The 13,598-nt window shown below is 39.8% G+C and overlaps 1 pseudogene across 1 annotated transcript; it reads right to left on the reverse strand.

The window, feature by feature from the left end:
* Positions 1-1,318: 1,318 nt before the first annotated feature.
* On the reverse strand, positions 1,319-13,530 carry LOC309370644 (putative lysosomal acid lipase/cholesteryl ester hydrolase; annotated as a pseudogene). The gene is made up of 10 exons (XR_014173484.1): positions 13,458-13,530; positions 11,704-11,794; positions 9,889-9,982; positions 7,749-7,947; positions 7,031-7,140; positions 6,099-6,235; positions 4,983-5,129; positions 3,864-3,935; positions 1,914-1,979; positions 1,319-1,573 (listed from the first exon to the last, which is right to left on the reverse strand). The product of XR_014173484.1 is annotated as a putative lysosomal acid lipase/cholesteryl ester hydrolase (transcript).
* Positions 13,531-13,598: the final 68 nt, after the last annotated feature.

The raw sequence follows: 13,598 nt of genomic DNA on the forward strand, positions 1-13,598 counted from the left end.
GAGCTTAAGAACAGCTTGAGCTTAAGCCCTTTTTTTCAGCTGGAACTAACTGGAACTCAGTTTTGTCACCTTTCAGGTCCCACGGGAGACTTTGCAAGTCCCCAGGGTCTGGGGAGATGAATGTGAGCCACATGCAGTTCTAGGTATTTTCAGAAAAGTTGTGTGGATATTCTACCAACAATCCCCTCACCTAGCTTAAGTTCAAAGTCTCTCCAATGAAAATTAATGAAGGAAAATGTTGGTGTTGTCATTTTTGCTTAGGTTTTTTGTGAGTGTTGTGAATTTTTGAAACGAAACACTTGGGTTCAACACCGCCCTGGATATAACTTCACATTGTCCCCAAATGAAAAAAATGTGCTCCCTAATCTTAGACACAGCAGAGGTTAATTATGATTAGTCTAGTACGATGTACTCTACAGGAGTAGAGATTATCACTGCACATTTTCAGGACTGAAACGCGCATTGCAAATGTGCTTTGATGTGCTCTGCCTCAAATGAAACCATCGTTTTTTGTGTGTTGGTTGGAAAACCTGTTCCTTTACTTTAGAGTATAGAACTGTTTTGGATAATAAAAAGTTAAATTGATTTTTTTGAGACAGGAAGACTGCATTCAGCAGGAAACAAATGTTCTTCAAAAGTTTTTTGTGTTTTGTTTACTTTTTGGCAATGGATCTGGGTGCAATTGATGCATGAATTCAAAAAGCTTCACATCTCCATTTTGGCAGAAACAGAACACAATGTATTCATTATTCACACTTTAGAATGTTCAGGGAGATGTACTTGCATTTTTATGTACACAAATGCAACTTAATTTTGACTATGTACTTAAGCTTACTGAGAAAGCAATAAATCTCAGTGACTCGTTGCAAATGTCTAACTAGACATTTGTAAATGTCTAACTGTTGTAGCTTACTTGTTTTATCACATATATTTGTCACACTATTATATATTTAAATCAAACACTAGTCTAGGGTGTTTGAAACAAATGCCTGTTTTTTCCAGGAAATTCAATAGGATATAATGTATCACTCTACATAGGGTACCTTCCTGATGCAATAAATAAATAAAACCTCCTTGCTGTACATTAATACCTAGTGGTGCTCATACCTGGGCCTGGGTCTAAAAAACTTATTTTCATTTCAGTCCTTTCTGGAGCTGATTTTCATTGCGATCCTTTCTGGCTCCCTTGGAGAAGGGCTGTCTAGGAGGTTTGCAAGCAAGGCGAATTTAATAATCAAAATGAGGTGACATATAATTAAACTTTATTTCTGAAGATTGTGGGGATCTCAGAATCCCACCTTGATTTCACCATTAATAGAGCAACAATAACCAAACAGTTTCCCAGCTACTTCTCCATCAGGTCAAGTATTTCTGGGTACATCAGCTGAAAAGCATCGAGGCCCCAAATGAAATCCCAGTGGTTCCACTTAGGGAACTCTGTGTCATGAATGAGATTAGTAATTCGAGGCCGCAATTCTGCAATTTCCTTGGGCTGCGAAACCCAGTCCTGTCCTCCACTCCACATCGCTGTTGGGATGGTGATCTCTTCAATTCTGTACAAGGGAGGAGTTGTCTAGGAAGAGACAGATAGATTGAATATCACCTAGATACATGCACACATCTGCAGCTTAAAAAAAATAATAATCTGTGAAATTGCACACAACAAACTTTCACCAAAGTAAAACCAAGTGATTTTAAATTGGGTTCTTTTATTGGATTATCAATAAATTGTGAAAATCAGAAGTAATTTGAGGGAAGTGTGGACTGCTACTTGAACAAGGATGGTGTTGTGTGGATGATGCACAAAAAATGCACACAAGGGATGCATCAAATCCAATTTAAACTGCCCCTTTGTACACACCCTCACTTTTAATCCCCTTTGCAGGCAACACAAAAATCCAGCAAATTCCTACCTGGTTGTATATATCTATGTTCTTTGAGCCATAGTCAAAATATCTGAATTGCCCTGCCATAGCTGTCTAGAAAACAAAAGATAACAATAGATAGGTGAGTATACAAACCGCCAACGAAATTGAACAACAAGCAAAGCTAACCCAAGAGGGTTAGGAGAGGGCACTCACTGAGAGTATCTTTCACTTTCATTTCATTTAACATTTAATTTGTATACCACCTTTCTATTTTACTATACCAAAGGCGGTTTTACAAGCTGAAGAAACAAAGAATGTACACCTTATAACAATCTAAGCCAACACAAAAATGTGATAATAAAACATAACTTTGAAATAAGCAACTTATATCGAATAAAGTAATACAGTGGTACCTCGCAAGACGAAATTAATTCGTTCTGCGAGTTTTTTCATCTTGCGAATTTTTCGTCTTGCGAAGCACGGATTCCCATAGGAATGCATTGAGGCTAGTATTCATTCATAAACTAGAACCTTGACTCCCTGTCATGATTTATTTCCACAATTTGCAGTTTTATGCAAAAGCCACCAGACGGAGCCCCTTCCATCCTTTTGTTCTCTGAACTGTAGAGTCTATTGGCAGGCTTAATCGTGCATTTCTGTTTAATAATTTTACACACACATACACCCCCCAAAATTGAGAAAATGTAAATGCACGCAAGATGTAACTGCTACCCTAAGATGTCCTACAAAACCACAAATGAATACGCAGACATGAAGCTTCAGTGGAGAAACTTGCAAGACGTTTTCGTCTTGCGAAGCAAGCCCATAGGGAAATTCGTCTTGCGAAGCAACTCAAAAAATGAAAAACTCTTTCGTCTTGTGAGTTTTTCGTCTTACGAGGCATTCGTCTTGCGAGGTACCACTGTATTCAACAATCCATTAGAATAGTATAGAATATTAAATATCAGCATATAAAAATTAAACAAAAACCCACCCTTAACAATTACAATAAATAATTTCTAAACTATCATCAATAAAAACAATGGCAAGCCACAGTGCATAAAATAATACAATACAAATTGAGAAGCAGAGACTGGAGGGTGGGGCAAGGCAGGTGGAAGGAGGCCTTGCCTGATGAAGTCTCTCTGCTCACAGTTCTTCCTCTAAGCACAGCTCCCTTATGAGGACTCCTAGGGCTGGAGGGTGGAGCAAGGCAAGTAGAACGATGGTGATCGCACTGGCAGTTGAATCTTGCTGGAACTCTAGCAATGGAGAGCAACTTATGCTGCACGTGAGGGCAGCAGGCTAGCTTAAGGGCCACAAGGCAGCCCACACAGCTCTCTACTCCAGCACTTTGCTTGATCCTTGCACACTTCCCATTCAAACAAATGCCGTGGGCCAGGCTAGTAGTTGCCTCTTTTCCTGCTCACTCAGCCAAGGACCTTTCTTAATGGTGTTCTCTTTGATGCGTTGGGAGAAAGTAAATAGGCAAGACTTCCATACCGCCCAATTAAGCAACAAGCAAGCATTACTGCTAATGGGGCACAGGCTCAGGAGAGGGGCACTGGCTTAAAAATGAGGTGGGCTTCTGCTGCTGCACCTCCAGCACCTACCACCTAAGTTGACAGCTTCACTTTACCTCATGGTAAGGCCCATTTAGGCAGTTTCTGGGTTACAATGGCTTGCTGGTTCTGGTTTTGCCACTGCTAAATTGGGGACTCAGCTATACAGCTGCAAATATAACATTAAAAGTTTGTTTTAAGTGCATTATACAAATTTGTCACTAAATGACGATGGTGAGCTTATGTAAAATTCAATACATTTTTCAAAACGTTTTTCACAGTTTTTTTTTTTATATGTGTCATCTTACACTGGAAACGCAGCTACAGTATATTCTGGCTCCCTTCTATTCAAAAATTATCTAAGTTTTTATAAGGCAGACAACATTCAACAGAGGGAGAACGAGAGAGAGAAGGGAGATCTTAGTATCTCTACCTGGCCCCAGTGGATCATATTTTTCACAGACGTATAATCTGGGAATCGTGATATATATACATCAGTCCGACTCTGTAAGGGAATGGTAAATTTAGAAGTCATTTCACTTAACCAAAACTCATTGTACTGGACTGTTGGCAGAGGACAAAAGCAGACATATGTTATTACATGTTTTTCTGAAGTGCAAAACTGATGCTGAGGAAGCCCTGACATGCAGTTCATAGCAACTGGTACATCGTGAATGAGTTGTGTGAACCAGCTGGCTGCCTGAACGCCACAGTTCTAGGATTTTATGATTCAGATAACTGTGAACAACCCTTCAAATGAACAGCCCTTATGTGCCACAAGGAGTTGGCTCATGGCTATCTGGCTATTTCCCCACCCAGGACACACCTGTTGTCTGTGCCCACCACCACCCACCTGCCCATTCAGTGACATGTCCAGAGCTCCCTGATGTTATATGGAGTCTTGATTCGGCCAGGGTCTCCCCCATCTTTGCTTGTGGGCCTGAAGAGCCCCTTCTTACATTTGACAAGCCCCATCTGCCCCTCACTTCACTCTTCAGCACGTGCAGAAACTGCCTTCTTGAGCATTGGACCCAATACTGGTCTTGTCCACTCAGTCTGCCACAGCCTGTCTATGCATGCAGGGGAAATCTCTAACTAACCAAAGGTTTGAGACCCTTTGCTTACCCTCACCTGGTTTAGCTGGCCAGGTGAAAGCTGACTGTACGGTGGGGGGACCAATGGTGTACAAACTACCCCAGAAGGAGCACGACGTGTCCCCCAACAGAAGTACTAAAGGTAAAGGTAAAGGGACCCCTGACCATTAGGTCCAGTCGTAGCCGACTCTGGGGTTGCAGCGTTCATCTCGCTTTATTGGCCGAGGGAGCCGGCATACAGCTTCCGGGTCATGTGGCCAGCATGACTAAGCCACTTCTGGTGAACCAGAGCAGCACACGGAAATGCCGTTTACCTTCCCTCCAGAGCAGTACCCATTTATCTACTTGCACTTTAACGTGCTTTCGAACTGCTAGGTTGGCAGGAGCAGGGAAACAGAAGTACTACCTCTCCTTTAACACTCCATACACCCCAGTCATAAATAAATGAAGAGACATACCGCATTTAGATTTTTTTCATTGAATCCGCTGACAAGAAAAAGAGCTTGTTTGCAGAGCTCATCTACTGGGCGGTGGCTGCACTTTCGGGCCAGAAGGGCTTTCAGTTTCGGACTCAGCAGACAAAATTCCTTTGTGCCAAATATAGCCTGCAAAAAGCCAGAGATACTTCATAATCCCAATCTCTCAATAGCATTTCTTAAATGGGGCAGTTTAAATGTCCCTGTAGCTGGTTCATATTAAGTGTTTTTTTGTTGCTGATTTGTAAAAAGGTTTTAATCGCCAAATATAAAAATTGCAAAGTTATCGCATTAAAAAACATGGAAAAAAAGATGAATCTATTGGATTAATATAATTTATAGGTTATTCTTTAAAAGGTGGAAATATTATACGTATCTTCCAAATGATTTATTGCATTGATTTTATTTATTTTTATTTTTGAAAAATCCAAGGAGCAGTTAAATAAGGATAAAGTCAAGACCATGGCTCTCTACAGGTTTTAACTTCAGAAAGGTTGGTTGCAAGTTGATTTGACTGATTGATTTAGTTTGCACTGTGTGGTTTGGCTCTCCTAATATATCCATGAAACTCAAACCTTGCCATTGCTTGTCTTGCACATCTCGGTAAAATGCAGTGACACTAATGTTGTGACAGAAGCTCAATGACACCAGACCACACAGTAGACCAGACACTCCTGCCGTTTCCACAACTCTATTATTTCTCCTCCAGGCTTTCCCTTTTTTATATCCTTATAAGGTGAGCCAAAACATCTTGTCTGGTCTTCTGTGTTATGATCCTTAATTTGGACTCTATATATCCAGTCTCAAGAGGGTACTTCTTTAAAAATAGTTTATCCTTTGTGCTTTCTTTTCTGTCATTTGATAGCCATGATAACATTTTAGTGAAAAACAAATTGCATGTATGTCTGAAAATTTAAGGGTGTTGGAACCTAAATTATTAATTAATCCCCCCCCCAAAAAAAAACACAACCATGTTTTTCCAGCTAATTTACCTACAAAAAACCTGGGCTTGAGCCATAAAATTAGACATCTCCCATTATGTCATAATGTCAATTAGAGCTTACGAAAATTGTGAAAAGATAATGATTGCACACATACCTTCACCAGTGCTGCTGGAAAGTGTATGATTTGTAGTGGGACGCTGATAGTGTACTGCAATGTATAGGAAGGAGCCAGGGCAAAAAACATCTTAATTTTTTCAGCCATTTGAGGTACTATAGAAAATGCCACAAAAGCTAGAGAGGGGAAAATGGAGATTTAGTTTAGCATCCCTTAGTTTTGAATTTAAGTAATGCAGCATTTATAGGCAGACTCTTACTTTAAAACATAGGAGCAAAATTAACATTCATTTCATGTGGCACAATTCTTTTTCAAAATGGAAGAGTTAGACTACATGCAATATACAAAGCTATTTTATAGGAAAGAGCCCAGGTTGGAATTGGAACCTCACTAAATGACATAATTACTACCATTGCAACAAAATGACATAGGCTTTATGTCAGACGAATAGATACATGGGCAGAGTTGGAAAGCCCTCTATCCTATATATCAAATTTATTCACTCTCAGATTCTAATTTTTCCAATCTTAAATTCAGTTCTCCTCATTTCTACATCAGTTAGAAATATTTGTTAAGCCCGCATGGAAGGCTCTCTCAATGTAAGCATGCCCCTGAAACCTCACACTTTCCAATTATGTAGAAAATGTTCCCCACACATACACTTTCAAGCTCTATAAAAGGCTTATGCAAAAGATGAGGAACACACAATCCCACTCCCCCTTTCGTGCATTCAAATAAATATCCAAATGTCTTATAAAGACAACAAACATATCACAGGTTCTTGGATAACTAAAACTTCAGTAGATATCTGGTGCCATCTACAGTAGATACCTAGTGCATTCAAGAAAATGATGTGGTTTTTATGCCTTTATCTGAATTCTGCATATGACCAAGAACTAGTTCAACATTGGACCATCCCATGCCAAACTGGCCCTCTACAGAGTGCATGCCAAGATTTATAGTTGTCATACCCACAGAGCATCCTTGAGAATGGCAGACATAATAGATGTTCTTCTATCCAGTTTTCTGCAGAATGAAGTCTGCCATGGCAGGAAGGTCATAGATACCCATCTCATGAAAACTGAAAACCACAAAACAAAGTAAATGAGAATTAAGTGCACTCATAATCTTTGTTTACAAGCATAAGCTCTTTCTCTAGAAAGCGCTACTAAGCATATTTAAGGAACAAAAGGGAAGATTAAGCAGACTTTACCATCAAATATCTAAAATTAGGCGATAGGATGAGGGGAAAGAGAAACCTACTAGGGCCAGCTGTGCCCAGGCTGTGATACAAGAAATTAACACTAAAACCATGAGCACATTTACTAAGAAGAAGGTTTCCGTTTACAGAATCACAGCAAAGTCAGATGGTAAAACTTTTCCTGGATCATAAAATCAGACTGTCAATGAAGGGATTGCAGTGAAATCATTTCATGGATGTGTCCATAAATTTTATGGCCTGGATAAGTACTAAAAACCATTTGGCACACATATAGAATTATTTAAGGGGCTGAATATAGCCCAACATTAGCCTTCATCAAGTCTATTCAATGCATAATAAAGTAGGCAAGGGTAAGCATGCTTTGAACTACAAAATAACATTGAATGCCAAATTCCAGTCACTCAACTGTAAAAGAATAAATCTCATTGAATGGTGAATTCCAGTGATTACACACCAAATAAACTTACCTAAAATCCCAGAATGCTTCTTTTTCAATTGAAAAGTTTTGGTGTCTTCTAGACCAGGAGTTTCCTCTGTTGTTTCCAATCCAAACATCATATCCAGCATCTGCTAATATGAAGCCCAGGCTCTGATGCGGCAGATTTGTGACCCAGACGCTGCCTTCCATGGTCAAACAGTGCAACAGCAGTATAGATGATTTGGAGCCTGGAAGTAAAAAAGAGATTGATTGATTGATTGGCTGAGTGACTGACTGATTGGTACCTCCAAAACACAACACAAGATACAATATTAAAACTTAATCTAACATGGAGCAGTAGGCTTGGGTCTAAATGCTGGGTTTGGATGCAAGAAAGATAGGCTCCAGTTCCTGTTCAGGTGGGAAGCTAAAGTCTCAATATTACATGCAGAAACATTGGAACTGAACCTTGAAACCTAAACCCCCTTTCTTTCTTTTTTTAAAAAAAGAGCTAACCCAAAAATTCTCAGGAAAGAACATTTGATCTGTTGTTGTTTTTTTCCTTTTGTCTTGTCTTGTCTTGTCTTGTCTTTCTTTCTTTCTTTCTTTTGAGCACCTAATAAATAGACAATTTTAGTCCTTCTGGAAAAAAATCTTTGTTTCCCCAGTTTTGCTGCCCACAAATACCATGGAGGAATTATCTATATACCACTTCCTCCTGAAGCAGCTATCTATTTCTTTATAACTTTTATATGCCACCTTTTTTCTGAAGAGCTCTAGGCATTGTGAAAAGTCCCATCTCCCACATTCGTATTAGAATCACAACAATTCAATGAAGTCGTTTAGGGTAAGAGAAAGTCACCCAGGAAGCTTCTTGGTCAGTTGGGGATTTGTACCTGGGTCTACCTAGTCTTGGGCCAAAGCTCTAACCATTGCACCACACAGAATTAATAGAGGCAGAGCAAATCAGTGTTCACTGAAGGAGGTATGCTGCACATTCTAGCCATCAGGCTCTCTTCCTGCTCACAACTGCAGATAGAGCATTTGGGCTGGATTCAACTAACCCAGCGTGCTTGCGTAAGCCAGCTCAAGGCATCCCTTTAACATAATGGGGCTTTCCCCACACAAGCACTCTGTGCCTTCCCAAAATCATCTGTGGAAAACCTCAAGAAAAGCACACAGGGAGGGAGGGAGGAAAAATTGCTCTGTCTGGCGATTAGAAATGTTTACATTGCTGAGAAGTTATGGAATAAGGACCTAAAATTTACTACTTGCTGTGAGCTAAAAGAGAATTTCATGAAAATGATGTATAGATGGTATTTGACTCCTACAAGACTTGCAAAAATGTATAAGAACATGACTAACATGTTGGAAGTGTAAAATTAAAGAGGGCACATTCCATCATATGTGGTGGACGTGTAAAGTAGCTAAGGCCTTCTGGGAAATGATTTATAGTGAACTGGAAAAAATGTTCAAAATAATTTTTAATAAAAAACCAGAGGTTTTTTTATTAGGTTTAGTAGGAGAAGAATTACCGAAAGATAAGAAAGTATTGTTTATGTATGCGTCAGCAGCAACAAGAATATTATATGCCCAGGGATGCAAAGAAGAAAAAGCCCCATTGAAAGAAGAATGGATATTGAAGATGATGGATTATGTGGAGATGGCAAGGCTAACCAAGGAAGATCAGGCACCAAGAGGATAATAAATTTAGCAGAGAATGGCACAATTTTATTGAATATATTAAAGAACACTGTAAAAGTTTTAAAATAGTAGTAGGTTTTACATAACACTTTTAATTTAAAACAACAAAGGATAAAAATGAAGTATAACAAATTGGAATAAATTAATTAGATGCAGTTAAAAGAGAAAGAACTTCGGAAGCCAAGGGAAGAGTTCAGGGAACCCCATAAACGTAAGAATTTGATTATGGGTTTTTTTAAAATAAAAAAAAATTGTGTGTGTGTGTGTGTGTGTGTGTAAAAACCCCTGTGTTTTATTTTTGAAACTTTGGGGGGGGGGAATTAAAAAAAGAAAAGAAATGTTTACACTGCTGGAAAGATCAGAAGAGTACATTCCTCCCCATGTTTTCTTTCCCAGACCAGACTTCATGTTAGTGGTCATTACTGTACAATGAAATGAGTCACAACAGAGTCCTTGAGACATTGGGTCTCATGAGCTTTCTGTACCCCCTGGGATCCTGTTCAGGCTCAAGTAATAGCCGTCTTCTGTAAGGACCTCATACTCTTCCGAAGGATATCCCCAGTACTGGATTATCTGACTCTGTAAGGATACAAGGCCACATGTTAGACCATTTCCTCCACCAGTAGAGGCTTAAAAGTAATTGCTAGAAGCCGAAGGTTTTCGCCTAAATGCTCATTTCCAAGCATTAAGCATGGATCCTTCCTGACATGATCAGAATGGCCCAGGAGAGCAATGCACGAGAGTGAATATTTATATTTGTATCTCTTTGGATATTTGGGGAAGAATGAGCCAATACCTGCAAAGTTTATCAGCAACCCCTTGGGGGGAAAGGCAGCACAAAGAAAGGTGAAAACAAAAAGATCCCTGGAAAGTACAAAGTGGAGACTACACAGAGGATGCAAAAACAAAAGCAACTTTAATACAGTTTATTTGAGGAGGAAACCATGCAACCGTTTGCTGCTTGTCAATAGAACAGAAACTAAAAGTGCAGTACTTGAGAAATGACTTAGATAGTTCCTGATACCGCAAGCCAAGAGGACCAATACACCACAGTAATATGCCAATATATGTTTTTTCTACTCCTCAGGGGTGGTTCATTTTAAATTGGTTTACAAAACAATGCAGATGCTCCTGTGCAAGACTGGCCAGTGGGATACGCTCCAGTTGTTGCTGGACTCCAACTCCCATCAGCTCCAGCCAGCATGGATAGTGGGAGTTGTAGTCTAACATGATTTGGAGAGCACTACATTGACTCCCCCTGTTTGAGTGCTTTCTGGACCATTCTTTTCACATGCAGGAGGATAGCTAAGCCAGAGCCACATACCTAGTGCCAGAGCTACACACCCATTGCCAGCAGATAACATTAAACTTACAGAAGCTTTGCCAGCATCACGAAGTAATTACAACTGAGCTTCTTTTGCTGTGTTCAGACAAGCCTCAGGCTGCCACCCATCTTGGAACACTGCTTGAGCTCTGGCATGTTCTCAGTCTTCAACTTTTCTAAGTTGAAGACCAGGCAAGTTTCCAATCTGAGGGACTACTGTTGTCGTTGTGGACAAATTGTATTGCAAATTACGCTGACATGCTTTTATGAACAGAGCGTGTGCATAAGGAAGGGTTACCAGACGTCCCCAGTTCCTGAGGAGAGTCCCCAGATTTGCAGATCTGTCCCCAAACAAATTCCATCCCCAGAATTTCCCCAGATTTGAAAATCTGTCCCCGGGAAACCTCAGTAGCCCAGAGCCAGCCTGGTAGTGCTGCTCCATCACTGCCAAAGGGGAACCAGGGACGTCCAGCGGTGCACATCTCCTGACCCCTTCCCCCTTTGATTTGACAGATTGGGGGAGGCTTGGGAATCACAGGCAGGTGGGCGCTGCCCAGAAGGGGCACAAGGTGTGTGGTTTCTCTGCCAGGCAACGTGCAAAGCCCTTCTTTGCACCCTATGAAACATAAATGTACAGAGTTTTTTAAAAAATACAGCTGGGCAACAGCTGCCTGCCTATGATTCCCAAGCCTCCCCCCGATCAGTCAAAACAAAGGAGGAAGGGGGCAGGAGATCGGGGGAGGCTCAGGAGTCATGGGTGGGCGGCGCACAGTTGCCCAGTTTTTAAAAAACTGCGCATTTATGTTTCACAGGGTGCAAAAGAAGGGCTTTGCACCTTTATACAATATGCATGGATGCTTTGGCCCAGGGTCTTTTGCCTCACCATCCCCACTACTGACTCCCTGCTGCTACTCAGCTTTAAAAAAAATTTAAAAAAATATTCATACAATATTCATACATTATTCAACTTACTTACAATATTCATAAACTGTTCAGGATTCAAGTCTTCTGAGCTCACTGCTCCATGTACTGCCATCATGATAAGCAGTAGCCCCATCCTTGAGAACCTGCAAAAGAACTGGATATTTTAGATAATATAGGGGAAAGGTTTACTGAGCTTACTTATTTAAGAGAGTTTTTATATGGCTGAGTCTTCAAAACCTCAAAGCAGTTTACAAAGAGCAATATAAAATATCTATTAAAACACTGTTAAAATCAGATATTAAAAACAAGTTGACTTTTCAAAATTTAAAAAAATAAATATGTAATAAAATAAAATTACAAGTTACGATGCATGTCTGGGTAGTGGTGCTTACATAAAGGGTTGTTTTTTTAACAGGCACTGAAAACAGCAAAGCAGATGTGCTTGCCTAATTTCAGTGGGTATGTCATCATGCATCATCTCTCAAAGGGGCATTTCCAGCCCAATTTCAGAGCATGTGGCACCTAGATCCTGTTTAAAAAGAAAAATAAGTCAGAATGCTTCTTAATGCCAGAAGCATTTCGCACAGTCAGAGGCAGTGTGCTTCTGAATACCTAGGAAGGGGAAAGAGAGGAGGGAAGAGGGTTTTTTATCTATTTTTTAAAAAACTCACTTGTGCCATTCAAAACTGGAGAGAACAGAGTTAATACCAGTGATGTGTGTAACTTGCATGGACCATTTGTAGTATTGAAAGAGTACCTGAGTGAAGAGCAAACCTAGTTGGCTATGCCAACTTTACCTTGCAAACATGCATTGACTTTTGAAATCCTGAACATTTTGTTTTTGCAGCAGTTGTAAGATAAGCTGTGATAGTAGAAGTTTACATATGTTCAACATTCGCAGGCAGAAAACACTTCTTTGCTGCTTCTAAATAATATGCCATTTTAGTATCAGTAGTTGTTTTTTTAACATAAAGTGTTTGGAGGGCTTCCCGCATACCCAATGAAAACACTCATATATTGGGTCAGTTTGTGCAGTCAATAAAATCAAGAGCTACAATGTTTATTAGATCATACAGGTTTAGACTATGGACGTAGAGAAGGGGGTGTATAATGAAATGGGTCTCTCCAATGCTTTTTTTTTCCTTAAAAAAATGTTTACAGTAGGACTACTCTCACTTTCCTACTCAAATTGAAATACTGCCCCTCAATGAGGCCAAACTTAGTTCACAAAATGTTTAGAGGCATGCGTACCCCTGTGTCCCTGCAGGAAAAAAAGCAGTAGCGCTCTCTCTCGCTCTCTCTCTCTCTCTCTCTCTCTCTCTCTCTCTCTCTCGTACACAGATCTAGCCATGTAAAAAATAAAATAAAATTTGTGTGGAAGCATGCTGACTGAATCCTTGCACCTGAAATACTAAGGAGTAAGTATTTGGCAAAAAGAAAGCCAGTATGAATGTCATCAAAAACTTTGCGAATCAGAATTATCATGGTTAAGAACATAATTGTCACTTTCTGTACTTTAATTCCCCTCTGACCCTGCTTTTATATAATCACATACAGAAAGCATGCATACATGTACCTGCAATAATAATAATTATTATTTATTATTTATTCTCAGCCACTCAGGACATTTCATGCATCTCATGAAGAAGATTTTTGCCCATGAAAGTCTATGTTTGTTAAGTCTTTAAGAGACTACAAGACTGTTTGTTGTTTAAATATGGACTCTGATAGTTTTAGATCTCAAAAGAAGTCTTGGAATTAGATTCCATACACCTAGCATTTTGAATAATCCAATGCAGAACTCACATGAATGATCCTTTCATTCCTTCCACTGTTCTCATTTCACACACACCTGCTCAAATAGAAGAGCAGGTGCTGAGTGTTTCTTCAGGTGAGTGTTTCTGATGAATGCAAAAGGAAACCTGAAAGTTTCCTTCATAAACACCT

This window comes from Podarcis melisellensis (assembly GCF_964234715.1).
Source record: "Podarcis melisellensis genome assembly, chromosome: 5".
NCBI lineage: Eukaryota > Metazoa > Chordata > Lepidosauria > Squamata > Lacertidae > Podarcis > Podarcis melisellensis.